At 40.1% G+C, this 18355-nt stretch overlaps 1 long non-coding RNA gene across 1 annotated transcript; it reads right to left on the reverse strand.

Annotated features, from left to right (window-relative positions):
- Window positions 1-11395: 11395 nt before the first annotated feature.
- LOC143415013 (uncharacterized) lies at window positions 11396-16271 on the reverse strand. Its single transcript, XR_013095622.1, has 3 exons — window positions 16145-16271; window positions 12932-13080; window positions 11396-11666 (listed from the first exon to the last, which is right to left on the reverse strand). It is a non-coding gene; the product is annotated as an uncharacterized LOC143415013 (long non-coding RNA).
- Window positions 16272-18355: the final 2084 nt, after the last annotated feature.

An 18355-nucleotide genomic window follows, 5' to 3' on the forward strand; every position in this document is an offset into this window, starting at 1 on the left:
CTTCTTTTAACAGCAGTCTGAAAACATCTGGGGACAATATGTTCTATTGTGTATAAAATATGAGTTTATGAGATCTCCAGTGTTGCATTCTGGTTTTATTGACACTTTACTAAGAGTCCCAACATTTGCAGCATTGGGTTAATAGATTATTTAGAGGTAAACAGGCACAGTTGGGACAAAGAACAAAGTTGGAGTTAACTAATCATTTAAATAAAAATGATGTAGTACAGAACAGTGGTATACAGTGTTTTTGTACCTTGTTTACATTTTTCAGTAAGATGTAACTATCCAGATTCTCCGATCATTTGTGGACATGACCCTGCCCCCCGTCCATGGCTTTTTCTGCCTCTGAATGGGACTTTTGGAGGTTATTTTCTGTGTAAGCATAATTAGTCCACATATATAAAAATGATACATTTGTTTTACATTATTTAAGAGAATCTTTTCTGCCATTTCATGAATGCAACGGTTTTGGCTAAAACCTTTTTCTGGGGTACAAACAAATTTTTAAGCGGGAAAAACCCGACACGTGCAAATGAGTGCTAGTCAAGCTGAGAAGGTTGTGCTAATGTACTTCAAGCTGTTTTGTTCGGTCTGAAAATGTCAAAACAAGCACAAGTGTTCATCTATTAAAGTGTTTTAATATTCAAATGATTAGAACTAAAAAATAAATATTAAAAATTAAAATTTAGTGTGGACTTTTTTGGTGGTGAAGAACTGTCTCTTTTAAAACTGAATGTTTCCTTGTAGCGATCAAATGAGCCAGAATGAATGGGGGTTAGCTTTATTAGCTGAATGCTAGCATTTTATGAGCAAATTTACTTTGGTGTGTTCATATTTTCTTAATCCAATACCGATGACTGAAAAAAAAAATATATATATTTTTGTCTAGAAGCAGATGCAAATAATTATTTTAGCACTTTGAGCTTTATTCACTCGTATAGATTGAGTTCACATGTGAACTTCAGATGCGAGTTTACTTACAAAAATGAATCCTCACATTGATGGTGGATGACATGGCTTAAAAACTTCAGCAGCGTCATGAATTGTATGCTAACTGCAGAAAATGTCTCCTTTATCCTTCTCCATTACTGTGAGAAGACGACATCGACAGCTCTCTAACTAAATAAACAAATCCTTATATTCCCTCTGCTGAATGTGTCACTTGTCTCTGCAGTGCTTTGTGGTTTCTTAGATTATGGCTGCATTTTCAGTCTTTTAACAGCGTTAAAGAACAATACGAGGCCGGAGCGGACGGATGTAAGCTTGGACGCTTGTCAAATCCTTCCCATTTCCAGCAGTTCACCTTCACTCTAACCTGCAACCTTGACGTTCGCAACGCAACGGTTCAGCAACTTCCCCTTCATATCTGCACCTGGCACGCATCAGACCTGTGAAGTGACGGCAAACACCCGTTAGTTAATATTTACACAGCATTTACAAAGCCACTTTTCCAGTCAGTTATAGGTGCTCTGCAGATGTTTATCACTGTGGGCATTGATCCATGTCATTCCATGCAAAGGTTGGCCTCTGGAAAGGTTAATTGGAAAACAAGGCAGCAGAACAGTTGAAAGTTTGCAGATTTAGTGTGTTTTCTGGCGCTCTAGTGGACAATGAAGGTGAATAAGTTAGTACGTTCTATAAAATAAAAAGGTGGGTGTTTCACCGCATACTTAATCTCGACATGCACACGTTAAAACATTAACAGTAAAATATCTAATTTTAGAGAAAGTGGTAAAAAAATTAGAATTTCTCACATCAGAACTGTCTATGAACCTGCCAGTCAAAGCTGCCACTCCCCCTGATTTTAAGCCCTAACAAAGAGAGTCTGACTGATAAACGGTTTTTAAAACCTATAATCGGATATATCGATTTTTTTCTTACAGACACTTTTCACTTATCTGTCACTATAAATATAGATACTGGTATATATTATTAAAAAGTCTTATTTATACCTTAAAATTGGGCATTTTAACATAAGCATCTATGCAGACTGACTTCCTTATGGAGTAAGCCTCAAGTGGCCATTAGAGGAACTGCACGTTCTTGACAACATGTAGGAGAAGTTCTTGGTTTGGATTAAAATATACCTCATGTGGCCGACCTTAACCACATCCTAAAAAAATCAAAATTTCTAAGTATGACATTTCCCACCCCAAGAACACGCCAGAGTTTTACAGCTTTTATCATTAAATACAAGGTTTGCTGAAAGACTCTGACATGAAAAATTAATCCACTTTTTATTTATTTATTATCACTCCACTGTGATGATGATTGTATTTTTCTTGATTATGATAAGCAGAGGACTTCGTGTGATATAGAAATGGCATCTGATGTTCGTGTGACACATTCACACCTGATAATTGAAGTCTATGTTTTACTCAGAATCCATAAGTCTTGCACAGTGAAATGACAGACAGGGCGAATAGGCCTCTTTGTTTGGCCATGACAGACTTGCACAGGATTGGCTTCACACACTATCAGTTATTCAAACTTGCTAGTAATAATTCCACATGAAGTGAGTGAAACATTTATTAGTAACAGATAAGAACGTCACAATCAGTTAGTCTGGGGATCTCTTGGATCACCGTTTCAAACTGATATCCATTGACGTCAACATAACTTTCATGTGGTTGTCAGCTTTGGCACGGGACAGCTCGCTAGTGACCTCTGCATTTCCAAAATAGGCAAAACTTCAGAAACTAGAAAGTGTTTGAAATAAAATCTTTCTTTTTTCTTTTTTTTTTCTTTTTTTTTTTTACAGCTTTTCCATTTCTAATTGGTGAAAAATGTAGAGGTGGATGTTAACCTAACCCTAGATGGGTCACCATCTAGGGTTAGACTTGTTGGTGAGAGGTTGACAACAACATGAGTGAAAAGTATTTAAAGTGACCTAAGAACAACTAATTAACTTTCATTTTGGTGCCATACTTGGCCTTGTCCTGCCATGGACAGCCAGCACTGGGCAATGCTGGCTGATTTCTATGGCTGACCGCTTGGCTGTCACAGCATGAAAAGTACTGCCACCCCTTTCTAAGTCAAGAACTGTCCCCAAACACTGCCGTTTCCATGTTTGTGTTTAATATTATACTGTGAGAAGCTGGTACTAAAGCCAAGCCGAGGATGTGCAAGGCCCTCGAGCTGAAGGGGAGACACTTTAAAAGCAATTCATCACCTCGCTGTGGCCTGTCTCTCCTCTTTCCTCTTATGTCTCTCTCCCATTTCCCTCTCTTTCCACTGCTCCTGCTCATTTAAAAAAAAGAAACTCTCTCTCTCTCTTTCTCTCTTGTTGTTCCGCTCGCCTATGTCCTTAAAAAAAAATCTCCTGCTCTCCCCTCGCCTCTAAACCCCTGCGCCCCCACCCACCCCTCCCCTGTCGTCTCTCGGTCTCTGTCTAATCCCGGAGGTGAAAGCTTGGGTTCTGTTTTTGGCGTATGGGTATCTGACCTCAGCATCGCCTCTAATCCGGCTTAGTTCACTTAATGATGCCACTTGTGGTGCTGCGAACGCCACCGAGAAGTCTATAAAAGCCTTCCATTAAAATGCAAATCCGACCTGGCGGAGAGAAGCTAAGCGACACAAAAGTGGGAGAATTTGACCGCAGACCCCTTCTTTTTCGTCTCTCAGCTATGCAGCCGATGCAGCGTGCGCTCCCTCCAATAATAACTGATCCTGTGATTAGGACCTCTGCTGCATGTTGCTGATGAAATAGACTCCTGTGCTCCTGCAGAACAAAACAAGAATGAGAGGGAAAACTCAACCTATTCCATTTCAGAGAAGAGTCGTGTAATTTTTTTTTTTTGCGCTGTTGTTGTCAGGAAATGAACAAATGGTTATCAATGTTCGGAGGGGAAATCTCCCATCTCTTGGCCAGGTTTTCCCAGCTGATACTATTTTCTCCGTACAAGGCAGGAAATGAAATTTCTCTGTGCGCTGTATCACCTCTCGTCCCCCCCCTCCTCCTCCTCCTCATCTGCTCTACCTTTTTATCAGGAGCGAGAGGAAGGAGCCTCCTCTCCGTCTCCAAACAGAGAAGTTGTCTTCAGCAATAACATGCCGTACACATCAGAGCCGATACACGCAGCAATAGAGTAGTTTCAATTTACAGAATTATTTGGTGACGGATTTCCGAGCTTTTTTTTTTTTCTTTTTTTTTCTAAGGAGGGATTATAGCATATATCATGTCCGCCATACTCCTGTGTGGTTGCAGGTTTCTCATAGTAATTAGTAAAACTACATTTATTCTTTATTGCTATATTTTTTATGAAAGATAATTGCCCTGATTTTGAAATATAAAGTCTCAAAAAAACATTTTTTTCAGGTGACTACTAAGCACATTTACTACTCTATGAAAGCTAGATCTGTAATTAGCCATGATGCTTAAATGCAAAACGTAGATCTCAATTTTATAGAATTTCTTTCCTTCAAATGCCTGAAAGTCCAAATGACATGCTGAGAAATATGTCAAAGTATTATTGTAGTAATTTTTTTCATTTTTAAGAAACTACGTGGATATAAAGGTCTTCTTTTATACTGAATTGGTACAAATTGTAGTTCTAAATAACACACACATAAAAACAACCTCAAATATTGCAGCATGACCTTGTTTTAAGATCATTTATGTGACCATTGGGATTATTGCGCTCATATATTGCACATTTCAACAGCAAAGGCTATACATAAGACATAAGTAAGGATTACGAGCGCATCTAAAAATGCGCAGGCTAATATAAAAACACTTTAATAAGAGGATAAAAGGATTAAAAGATTAAAATTAAATAGAAGATGAAAATGTACAGCAAGAGCACGATACAAGATATACAAAGTTGTTTTTTAGAATACATTCAACGTGCTCTTCACTATATAAATCTTTCATCTTTTTTTCATACTATAGCACACACCTATCACTCAAAATAATAAATAAAAAAACACAGCAAAGGCAGACTGAGAGATTAAACCAGTACAATCAGGTATTAATAGTATTATTGGCACAAATACAACAATGTTGCGCTCTCAGTTTATGAATAATGGGTAATCTTAGTCCTCAGCTGCCAAACTGCTAACATTTTTATCAGGTCGGGTTATGTTTCTCATTCCAGGCAACACCTCGGAATGGAAATTCTTAAGACAAACATTGTTTTTGGCAGAGCGGGCTGATGAGCCAGAGCTGTTGGCTCCATGGTGAAAACAAGCCTACTGAGAGTGAGGAGAGTGAATTTTGGGTCGCTTCACTGCCCCGTCACTTGCCAGTGACTGGCCTCATTCCTGCCTCAGAAATGTGGTTTTTACACACACACACACACACACACACACACACACACACACACACACACACACACACACACACACACACACACACACACACACACACACACACACACACAGTGAATGGATCTTCTTATCTTTGATATAAAATTATGCCTAACACAGTAGTACAGTTGATGGATATGAAAAACACTTCCTTTTTGTAGCTGTTCTTATAATATACTGTTGCATAAACAATGTTTATAAATTTTGTGCAAACACAATGTGTGTGTGTTTATTTGATAAATAAGCCCAAGAAATGAATCACTGATGGTTGTGGTTGTCTTTAAATTACCAAAAGGTAATATATATATATCTATATCTATATCTATATCTATATCTATCTATATCTATCTATATATATATATATATATATTAAATATCAAAACTAGTTAATGGAAAATAGCTCACAGATCAAGTTCACTATACACTATTTTTAAAAAAAAGATTATTTATACAACATAATAAATTACCGATTGGCAACAATATATAATAGTGAATAATAATAATAATTAGTAATGAATGATGAAGGCTATACTACTCTTTAAACTGTAAATAGTTTGGAAAACAGTTGCTACTATACAATAACCAATCTGGATGCTCATGAATGATGGTTAATGTACTTCATTTAAAGCCCTCATGAGTAGGCAGATTGCGCGGCAGTGTCCCGTACGTCTTTTCTCTCTCATTGTTTTTATTTGTTTGATTTTACTTCGTTTATGGAAAATGTGATCTGGGTTAAAATACAATAGCTTCTCTTCAGACCCGATATATGCGCAGGACTGATGCCAAAAAACCAAACAAAGTCCAGTTTAAAATAATATTTTATTACATGATCTATGTGATGATATTTAGATATATTAAAATATCACTATTTATTTGATTTATTCAGTTGTAATAGTAACTATATATTACAACAGCTGTTATGAAGTACACATGTTATCCATGTTATATATGAGTTTTGGTTCATAATATCCTCTTACTGCTGTCAAATAAAAACCTAAATTAAATTCTGTGTTCAAAAACATGAACAAACAGTCTGTCGTCTAATTAAAACATTTTGAAATTCTTCAAAAGTTCCGACTTTCCACTTTAAGACCCAGAGAATAAAAAAGCAGTTGTTTACTACAGATAAGTGTTTAGAGGATGCATTCCAGACAGAAGCTCCTGCAGTGACCATGAAGAGACTTGTTTTTGTTATTTTTATGGCATGCAAATCAAATAATTCACTGCTACTTGGGTTTAAAGTTGCACTTGTATACCATCACAATTAGTATGGTTTCAGCAACTTTCTCCACTCAAGCTCACAAGAAGAGTCAATGTGATATGTAGACTGTGAAACAACAAATCTGAATCCAAATCACTCAAATGAACTGTTCCAAAGGACTGAAAATGTCCCATCTGTGCTCATTTAGCCTTCAAGTGCCCAGGGGGAATTAGGGGAAATTAACAAATGGCATTTACTCAAAATGGCACTGCAACAACAACAACAGCAACAACAAAAAACACTTATCATAAGCAAACCCACACACACACACACACACACACACACACACACACACACACACACACACACACACACACACACACACACACACACACACACATATGACAATACATTAAAAAACATTTTAAATGTAAAATAAATATTTGGTAAAAAAGTAGCTCCCAGCTTTATACTATTGTACTGTAAAATCATTGTAACTGAACTTTTACCTCATAAGTCTGTAAGTCCACTTTAAATTGTAATCATCTACACAGCAGTGTTTAGGTAAATGAGCTGTGTGTCCCTTTGAAACAGCAGTGTTTAGGTAGTTGTGGGAAATAGAGGGTGTAAACTGGGAAGGGTACGACTAGAGAGAGAGAGAAAGATGTGGGGAGCATCTGCCTGCGGTCATGCTTCATTCACTTTCGCTATGGCCTCTCAGCTCTTTGAAAATGCAAGACGGTGAAAGAAAAAGGGAAGGGCTGTGGGGTTAAGGGAAAGGGGGGGCTGTTTAGTAGAGAGCTGGCAAGGCACATAATTTCCCCCTGATTTTTATCTGCTACATTCACCCTGTAATTCTGACCATCACTCCAACCTGTTTCTAAACCACTTTTTTTGTTGTGGCCAGAACCCAGGGCCTCAGCGGAAAGAAGTAAAAGCTGCATAAAAAACTCAGGAACGATGACCGCTCAATCAGTTCGCCTTCACGACCCAATGAAGTGTTTTCTCTTTAGTCTACTTCTGAACAGGCTTATTGGTGCAAAAAGGTTGATGGTCGTCAGAGGAGTTCTCGGCGTAAACATGTAATCTTGTTTTTATAATTTGGACACCTTAGAATAAACCAGGCTGTTCTTTATGTTCTTAAGAACATTTTTTCCAAGCTTGCTTGCACTATAAATCGTACTCTAGAGGAACGGATGCTACAAAATGTAGTTCCCATCAAAAGAGGCTCTATCACGAGTTGTCTGAGGCTCCCCTCTGCTTCTTGGATGAGCCCGAGGTTTTGGGTGCTAGAAGGGGCGGGGAATTGATTTGTGTCTACGAGGGCTGACAAAGGCAGCGCTTTTGCATGTTAAGAAAAGGCTGTTTTTTTGGGTGGGAGAAAGACGTGAGGTCATTGCTGTGTTGTTTCTGGGGCCATTGGCGCGATGCTGATAAGGCAACACAAGCGAGCATGTTAGACAGAGGAAGATGTATCTACTTGTGATATAGCGTCGCACCCAGACCTGCCCCACCCTGCCCCACTCTTATCCAACCCCCTGCCAACCTCAAATCTATAGCATCAGGAAGCAAACCGTCATTCTTCCAGCGCCGTTCCAATGACACGTTGACCTCAAGGGCGTCAACGTTCCGAACTTTTCCGTGTAGATATCACAATGCGAGCGACGCTGTTAATACAAAAGTAAGTCGAACAACCAAATCAGGACGGTCAGAAGTCCTATTGTTCAAATTGCTCACCTCCTTTCCAGCCGACTTTCTTCTGTGTTCTACAAATGCACATTCAGCTATAATCCCTTTATGCTTCTCAGGAAAGCCTTACACATTCAAACGTGAGGTCTTTGTCAACGCTTGACGTATTCTCATGTCGCCAGTTTGCTGTTGGTTGTAATGCTAATAGCCGTCAATACAATGACAACATAACTGAATAGTTGAAATGAGTGATGATGTCGAAATGGGCAAGATGCTGAATACAGACGAAAACTTGATGAGGGAAAGACATTTTCGCACCCTGGACAATTTCTATTATGTCAAAGATTTTTGGCAAATTTGATTCTCATTTATCTACAAATCAAATGTACAATGTGCCGTTTATGTATTCTTTAATTGGTTCATAGAAAGCAATCCTGGATAATTTTAGCTTCCGCGGAACTTAAATCAACACAAAGGGCAAAACAACATCGGTCTTACTTTTGGACTTTTCGAGCCAAACTCTCATGAAGGCCATCTTTCTTTCTCTGACTTCTCTCTGTTGGCTACGCTCTTTCATTTGTGAGTCCTTTTGTCCTTTTGCGTGCCTCCGTTTTGTCCCATTAACTCAGACGTGTCAAGGCATGCCCATTGCTAGCTGTGCCCAAGCCTGAGCATGGCAAAGCAGGACAGATGGTTGCTAGGGAGGTTGCCAGGGCGGATCAGTGGGCCTGTGTGTGTGCCTGTGTGTGTGTTCAGTATCTCAAAGCCACGCTTCACCGTTGGACAATAGCATGGTCGGCCCACACCGGGGTTGGCTGGTGGCACCAAGCCGCGACCCAATAATGCCGGTGCCGCTGAGGGTTGCGACCTGGAAACGGGGGCCGACTGTGATAACAGCTTGGCCGAACGGCAGGGTGGACACCTTGTCAGTGTCGCCACGTCGTAATGCGTGAATGTCACTGTCCTGCTTGCCCGCCTGCCCTCCACCTCTTATTTTCTCCAGTCACCCCCCCAACACACACACACTCCTCCTCCTCCTACATCCACCACACCCTCTCTTCTTCCATCTTGAGAAAAACAACATGTCCTAGGAAGATATGAAGACCAGAACCAGGAAGAAAATAAAAGGACTCCCTGTTGATTTATTGTCCTGCTCTATTCTCAGCTCGGTTTTGAATCCATGCCTTGGCAAAGGGCTCATTCAGCTTTCATGACCCATTGTCGAGAGTTCAAGGCTTGACTTTTGGTTTAAGTCACATTGTCATTTTTGGGCATCTTTATTGAATATGTTCTCTCTTGACTGAATCCATAATACAGACACCAGTGAATTATAAGATTAGAAACCTGTGTTTATGAGCCTGCCTCTTGCTACTCCGAGCCGATTCTCAATGGAACAATGATCCGTGCCTGGTGGATGAATGTGAATAAGAATAAACTTGTTCTATTGTTTGAGACAGCGCAAAGACCTCAAAGTATGTGTAAATTTAAACTTGGCTTAACCTTAACAGGACAGATTACACTCAGCAGGTAAGTCTGTGGGTAACAGGGGCAGGCTGCTGGCGTTGGCATGCCGCCCCACCAGCAATAACTCTAATGGAGCACTTTCAGAGCTCCTGGGAAGGCAAATCAAATGATGTCAACCATGTCATAATCCAAGCTGGACTCCACTGAAGAAACTACAATTTTAAGAGAGAGATGTGTGGATTGGTCAGGGCCCTTGACACAGAGCTCTTATCTTAAGTTCTCTGATTTGACATCTGTGATGTGTGATACACATGACCGGGGAAATCATGGTCAGCCTGACAGTCTGGAAAATCAAAATGTAAGGATTTGTTCATAGTGCTTCTTTAGAAACTTACTTTAAGAGAAAGAAATTTTAGACCTTTCCTGCCTTATATTTACAAAAAATACCTAATAACAAGGTTGCTAGTGACCAGTTTAAGGTTAGGACTAAGGGAACTTTCAGCTCATTATATAAAGATGTGCCAAACAATGACAAAAGAAGACCCGGAAGGTAAAAATGCATGTAAGGGAGCTGCTTCAAAATGTAGCATTTTCTAGATTATTAAACTGAGATTGCTTAGAATTTGCACCCCAGCCCTAGCCTTTAGCAGATTGTTGGTGACCTGGTAGATGTTAGGAGGTTAACTCTCTGAGGTCTTAAGCCATCACTGGTGAAAAGCCCAAACCTACCCCTAACCCTAGGCCTTCACAGTATGCTGTCTTTGTTTTCCTACCAAGTCTTTGCATTCAGGTAACAAATAAAATAATCGTTCTGACACACTTGAAAAACTGTTCATGCTTTCAAAAAAGTCTGTTTTGCTTTACTCCAAAATGTAGACGTTAGGGTAGGGTTACCTGTGACGACTTAAACCTCAGTGGGTTATTATTTATTTGCAGCTTCAACTGTCCTACATTTCCTATAGAAAAAGACATTTTCAATCAAATGAAACACTGTACAAACAAAACCAGCAGCTGGGTGACAGTGTTTCAACAAACGGCTTTGCTCTTCAATTACCGCGTTCGAGCCCTTAAAACGAAGATATTTTTGTCTCTGTCTCCTTGTTACAATCCATGTCTGATGTCTTGCTCTCACAAGTAGCTCCCTAAGGTTTTTCTCTGATGAATTGTAAAGCCACAATCTTTTAAAGTTGGTACTCTGTAACCACAACATCATGCTTGGTTTTGACACTGATTGGGGATCAATTGGTCTGTGATTATGAGCTTGCTGACAGCGTTGGCTCAGGTCATGTGTCATTTTTGCAGAGCGATGGAAGATGAGAAGAGGGATGATGATGACTTGGGGTTTTTCTGGTTTCTAAAGCTCTCCAACCTCTAACCCTACGGAGCACAATGTTGCTTATCCAGGACTGCAAGAAGAACCAGGACAAAAAATGCTTCGATGTTAGTGTTTTTGTGTTTTTGCAAAGTCCTCCATCAAACGTGTTACACTAATTTATTTTCTACAACTAAGTGTTTTCAAAGAAATGGACAGTGGTGAGGAGCAGAAGGGGATTATAGTTAGAGCTGGGTGCATAATTAGCACTTATGTGGTAAAGCCCGAGTAAAAGTCTGGCAAATCCTGCATGTACAAAGCTAGAAAGTGACAGCCAAGAATCTATTGATGAACCGTCATCCGCATGACATTAGCACCCACTTTTATTGAAGAAGCGAGCTAGGAGAGCTGCCTATTGAAGCGCCTCAGGGTGCCATCAGATCCTTCGTTCTGATAGGACCACAAACCTCCAACCTGCATGTGTGAGATCTCTCCTCTGACTCACACCATTCAGCCAGTGACTGATGACGTTCCCCTCCAGTGCCAGGCGACATTACGGCACAAAGGGCCACTCCGGGTGAAACAAAGACCCTCTAATTGTGCCTTTGAGTAAACCGCTTGGTCAGTCAGCTGGTGGCTAGAGGGTCCCTCGGGTCCGGCTGTCCTACAGATTGGCTCAGGCTTGGGCTGCTGCACCAGGAGGAAAGTGAGAAAAAAGAGTCTTTTGTCTCCTAGTTCAGATGCTTGACTAATATTATGGTTGAGCGTGGAATTATATTACAAGTGAAACAATTACTGGGTGTGTATCCAAAGCCTGATATATCTTTTTCCTCCCCATTGTCTGTTTTGAGAACATCATTATAGATCAGTTTTAGTCAGTAATAGTCGTTACCACAATAATGCCTACTCATCTACAGATGAAAAAAGCTTCCTATCTCAGTAGTGATCATGAAAACCTACAGAGCTCAGTGATTATTAATAGTTTAATTGTATGTTTATGTCCTGTCTTTAAGAATTACTCTGCAGAGCTCAGTGGGCTCATGGTCACAGGTAAGTAAGGTTTATAGGTGATGACATTTTCAGGGTAAGGATTAAGTTCACCTTTTTTGTAAAACTCAGAAAAAGATCTTATGACATCGTCCTAAAGAAATGCAAGGCCAAGATACATGTAAGAGAGTTCACTTTCTGAAACTGCAATCAATTGGGATGTGGCTGAAATGCAACCTCTGCAATGATCATTCTGGCGCCCTCTTGGAATTCCTCCAGTGTGAAAACACGAGGACTGCAATGAAAGCACTTTTTTAATCCGCCTTTTGAAGTGAGGACTTTATTAAATGGACAATAATAACAGGGAAATGCACAGACATCTGTTAGGCAACACAAATGCTGCGCCTTTGAAGAGCCCAATCAAGGCTCATCTGAAATATAACAGTTAAACAAGAAAGCAAGACATGAGTGGTTAATAGTGCTTGCTTTTAATGATTAACCTTTTTTGTTTTTTATTAATAAGCATGTATCCTAGTGCTGCAGCAGCTATCATAAATCCACCATGACCAACTACAAATGTATATTTGTAGCTGGTAATGGTGTAGGGAGTAGCAACTGCCTGTTTAGACTGTGCTCTAAATAGGGAGTTATATCATCCAGTTCATCCGGGACACTGGGACCGTCCTGACTGTGATGGATGGTGGATGCTGGTGGTCTGTTGTTGTGGATGCAAACATCCAGGCCATTTGGTCCTATTGTTAGCCATTGTAAATGGTGGCTATTGAAGGATAACCCTGCCTCTAGTCCTGAGGTCAATGAGGTTTGATGATGGTGTAATGGATACTAAATGACACTTTAAAGAGGGAGAATTAGGGTGCAGTGTTTTCACATCTAATAATCTTCATTTTTATGGAGACAAATTCTCTTCCCAGTAAAATGCTGTGGGAGTGGGTCCTGCTTCAGCTCACCTGACTGAGCAGGCAACCATATGCCACAAGGCTCAATGCAGTGGCTCGGGTTCAAGTCCAGGTGGGGCCCTTTGCTGCAAATCTTCCCCCACATGCTTTTTCTTCCAAGTGTCCATTCTTCACTGCTCTACTAAAGAAAGGCAAGATGCCTAAAAATATAATGGGAAAATAGACAACTTTGGGCAGTCAAAGGTTGAATATAAAAACCAAAAGTCATCTTGGGTTATTCTTATAGCAGAACCTCACAGAATCTAGACCAGTGCCGTGACAACTTCTCCACATCAAAACATGTTTTCTCCAAAACCAGTCGGTTATTTGTGGCGTCTCCCATGTAGCGGCATGTCGCAAGTACAGTGTTTGTTGTTGCTGTGAAAAGACAGCCTGCTCTCAGATACATATTTGTGTGTGTGTGTGTCTGTGAGAGAGAAAAGCCTGGCTGCTAGGATGAAGCAGCGACAGACAACAGACTGAGAGGCAGTCTGCTCCCGCTGAGCAGCTCACTGCTGTGCTCTGAACACGCCGCTAGAAAGTGCTCTTCTGCAGATTATACACGACTCCCTCGCTTAGAGTCCCCCGCGTTGGATCCGCACACACACACACACACACACACACACACACACACACACACACACACACACACACTGTGCACTGCTCTGTTTCAGCCTATCGTGTGTGGAAATATAGCAAAGCGATTTTGCCTAATAGATATACACACTACCCTTTGTATATCTACAGGGCTTGAAAGTGTTTTAAATAAATAAAAAATGTAAATAAATTCAACATATTAGTGTTTTAAGATGATTACGCTACGTGCAAAACGTCATTTGCAGGGTCTAACACGGGTGCATTGATTTCATTTGTATCAGACGGATTTGTTTGACATGAGCAATAAGGGGCGGGGCCAACTGAAAATCAAAAGGGGCGAGTCGAGTGTCTGCAAAGCAAGATGGATGGACAGGGTGTTTTCATCAACTCTTTTCTCGTTAAATCTCTGTTTTATTCATACTTTAATAATTCAGTATCAGGTTATTATTCATCAGTCTATCAGCCTGTAAATAATAATAAGTAAATATTTTGGAAATTTTATTTGTGGATCTGCATACTTGTGTATATGTTTTATGTATCTTGTGCTTCCTTAGCAAGGTAATAAATGTAAATAACTGTCTGCAGAGAGATTAGGGTCTTCATGCTAGGCTGCACTGCCAATTGAAATCTGCTGATGAGGATGGTCAGAGGACCAACTGTTCCTCAGACAACACCACAGAGCCGCCAGTCCATCGCCATTTGTTATCAGCTCTCACACACACAGCACAGCCTGGTGGGGTTATTATAGTCCCGGTCCCCAAGGACTACAGTGTGTCTGTAAGGGTCTGCTGTGAGTGTGAAGAATAATTTTGCATTCCACATACTTCTGTGTGATGAAAAATTGTGTTCATATATGTGCATGCAGGGAAAAACAAATGTGAAATAAATGCATGCATGTGTGTAAGTCCCACTGGGTGCTGACTGACGGACAATGGAGGAATTCCCAGTGGGCACTCTGACTCCCAGTGAGACTTTCCAGTCTCGGTGGAGTCCCATATTTCCCAGAGTCCCCAGTGTCTCCTCTATCACTTTTAAGACAGTAATTATTTCTTCGTTTTCAATTAGCAGCTGTCACCCAGAGTGGACATGGAGGCCACAGAGGATGTAGCTATTTTCTGTCAAGCCAAGATTAATCTTAATTTTTTAATTCACAGGCTGATCATCCAGAATAAAAGCTTCTCCTCTTCTCTGCACAAAATGATGCTGATTGTAGCCGCACCTGTTGCAGTTACAGTAAAACCTTAAATATAGTTTTTAACATGTTAAAAAATGCCTTTGAATTTTAGTATACGGGACCTGATATAGCTTTTTATATAAGTGTGTTAAATAGGACTGAGTGTCTGTTGGTGCCTGACCATTAAACTATAATTAACTGAGCATTCACCAAATGGACAAGATAAACCCAAGCCCAAATTTCCTCTGATTTCAGATTTTTACGTGAAGCTAGGCTAACTTCTAACTGATTATAATTTTGTATTTATACCACAGAAATGAGGTCCAACAACATTTTTAACAAATCTCCAAGAAAATAAAATTATGCCACAATACACTGAACAATTTCTTTAAAGAAATAGTAGTTTTACACTGAGAGAGAGTAAGCTAAGCTAATGTGCCACATATGTGTATATATTAATACACTCACTGTCAAAACATTGCCAAGCTAGGCTGACTTTTCTCTGGTGTAACTGAAATTATGAATTTGTTTTGGGCTAATTTGCAACATATTGAAAAAAATATACATTTAAGGTACATTACAAGTAGTTGCACTTGTGCATTAACATCATGCACTAAGTAGCTAAAGTGGGTTTTAGCAGTTGAGGAAACCTAAGATCCATTGTAGCAATACAGCATGCGGGGGGGATTACTTATTCTTGACTTGTTTTTTGAGCTTGGATCTTCTTTTTTTTTTTTTTTCTTTTTTTTGATTTAGCGAAAAAGATATAAACAGCATGAAATATTTGGGTGATATGTGGTCTAGATGTTGATAAATTGATGTTCCCTATCCTCCCCTATTCTCCATGTAACTTAGCATTGACCATGAAGATCACAGGCAGCCCAGTGCCAGTCAACTCTATGTTGAAATGCACATCACTGCAAACTTCACACTACTGCAAACTAGCCTAACTAGTCTAGACTAAAATGCACCAAACTGCAAGATTTGGACCACACAAAATTAGTGTACTTTTTTGTGAGACCTTTCAAACATAATACAACACAACACATCATATATCGATCCAATATATGATTTAAAAACTCTAAACCAAATAGGATATTGTACTGGGGAGGGTGATGGGAGGGGCCACTAACCCAAAGCCTCACGGGACTGTTCATGCTGACGTTCAAGTATTAAGTTACAGTGTTATAACAGCTATTCCAGTTATCTGTTATATTGTTAATTTATAACATAACTGCTTGTTCTGTATTAAGTGGGGCAAGCAATGCCCAACATAAATGAGACTGCTCTGGTCACGTTTGAGTTTTGGGGTGTTATGCTAATAAAGTTGCATTCCTGTAGTTGGCAGTTGTATGGAAAACAGGAACTGCAAATCAAAATAGAGATCTCTGTCTCCTCCTTAGCTCGCTACAATTTTCCAGTTTATACAGTTTCAATTGCTGAGCAGTCTTTACCTTCAAAAATAATCTCATCTATTTCCATCCAGTTTTTCTTACATCTCAATTTCTCAAACATTAATCAATAACAAAGCAAACATTAATAATTACTCTCCTAGCTAACTGCACATTATCTAGCTAAGTGCTAGCTAACTCTACATTATGTAGCTAACTGCTAGCTAACTTTATATTATCTAGCACAGCGGTCCCCAACCTTTTTTGCGCCATGGACTGGTTTATGCCCGACATTATTTTCACGGACCGTCCTTTAAGGTGTCGTGGATTAATACAACAAAAAAAAAACTAGTACCGGTACCGAAAAAAAGAAGATTTATTCATAACACACGTGAAAAGACCCAGGAAAACCGAGTTAACGATAAAAACGATAACAAAATAACGCTGAAAACCAATAAAAACCCTGAAAACCATACATTTCACACCTGAGCCTCAAATCTCGTGGCCCGGTACCAAACGACTCTCGGACCGGTACCGGTCCGCGGCCCGGGGGTTGGGGACCGCTGATCTAGCAGACACATTATGCGCGTTTGGTGGCACTCATTGAGCTGTCTGAAAAGTTGTATTTGAAATAAACCTCCACTTAACCCCCCCCCCCCAACTAATTACAAAACAAAAACCATTATTATGTTCATGCTTCATTGCTAGAAAATGAGTACTGCCACCACAACTATATTTATATCACAGGGATGAGAACAAGAACGGGGTATACTGAAGGCTATGGGAAGACATTATATGTTTATATGTTTGTTACTGAGGAAGTATCTTCTCTAGAAGCAATGCACATGGAAGGCTGCAGCACATGAAGAATGAACTTGTCTGATGGTGATACGCATTAACCTGCTTATCAGATTTAATTGCTCATCAAGGTGCTGGACCATATCGTTCCAGCCCACTTCAACCCTGCGGTCAGGAGTGATCCCTGTGCTAAAACAAAGGAATTATGCTGCATATCTGAAATACAATGCTCAAAATTAAGATCTCAGTGAACGAAGGAAAAACGTTTGTTTTTCTTATTTCATTTCTTAATCTATAAAGATAAAGCGGCAACATTTTGCTGCGAGCTATCAGCTCAAAGTTGTAAACAGAAAAATACGAGTTCAAGTCGAGGTGTTTTAAGGCTTCAGCATGCAGCTGGTGTACAGCCTCTGTTTTCAAAATGCCCTCGCTGTTTCAAACTGCAGCTGCAGTCCGTGCAGTAGAAACCACATGTTTGCATTTGAATACAGCCCCTCTGCATCATGGCCCATCATGGGAATGCGGACCATGTGGGCTGGTGGCTTTGGTAAGTTTTGGAACTTTTTACGTGAGGAGTTTCCGGTCGAGCGCTCTAGTTCTGTGACGGACAGTGCAACTGTTTTTTGAATGCTGATTGAAAAACCCTCAGCGTTCTTTTTGAGCATTTTGAAACACTAAATAAACGCCACATTTGCACATTAAAGTGATTTCCAAGCAAATGTGAAGCACATGGTAGAAGTAGTTTATTAACACATTAAAAGGTTACAGAGACAAGCAGGAAACTGAAGCAGTGTGGCCCTGTTGTACTTCAGAGGATCTGGGACCTCCACGCCATTTCAATTCAAATGGGGTGGCAGCAGCCCAGCGCTTTGAGAGCTTCTCAGAGGGGCGATTTCTGGAGCGAATCCCTTGTTGCAAACTCCTCTTTAACACTCTCTGTCAAGGTTGAACCAACAATGCACTTAACCCCAGCTCCGGCAGAGCTGCGGCGGCAGAGGATTGCGGTTTTCCTTTCAGCTGAGAGTGTGTGGAGTTAAGAAGAATGTTGTGGAAAAGGGAGCATGAGTCAGCACTCTTTGATTTATTAAAGCACAAAAAAGAAGAAATGAAACATAATCAGGTATTTAAAAGATGCAGTTATTCATTTTTGTAATTATGTTTTGGAAGGAGAATGTGGAAAAATGTTATAAATAACTAGAAATAAGTCGAACGTGTTGGCGGTGCTCTGAGTGCGAGTTGTGCGAAACTTTGCTGCATGATGAAGCGTAACTTGGAGATACTATCCCACTGCGAATAAACCGGTGCCTGTCCTCTTATGGGAAATGTTGCCAGCATTATATTTAATTAGCTTTCTTTAGCGTGTGTATAAAGAAAACAATTAGTCTTAATTAAAATCGCTGCATGCCGTTGTGTGGTTTCAAAGTAATAAACTGCCGGTGCACACACACTGAGCATAAATAAATAATTTCCACTTGC

This window comes from Maylandia zebra, linkage group LG23, assembly GCF_041146795.1.
Source record: "Maylandia zebra isolate NMK-2024a linkage group LG23, Mzebra_GT3a, whole genome shotgun sequence".
NCBI lineage: Eukaryota > Metazoa > Chordata > Actinopteri > Cichliformes > Cichlidae > Maylandia > Maylandia zebra.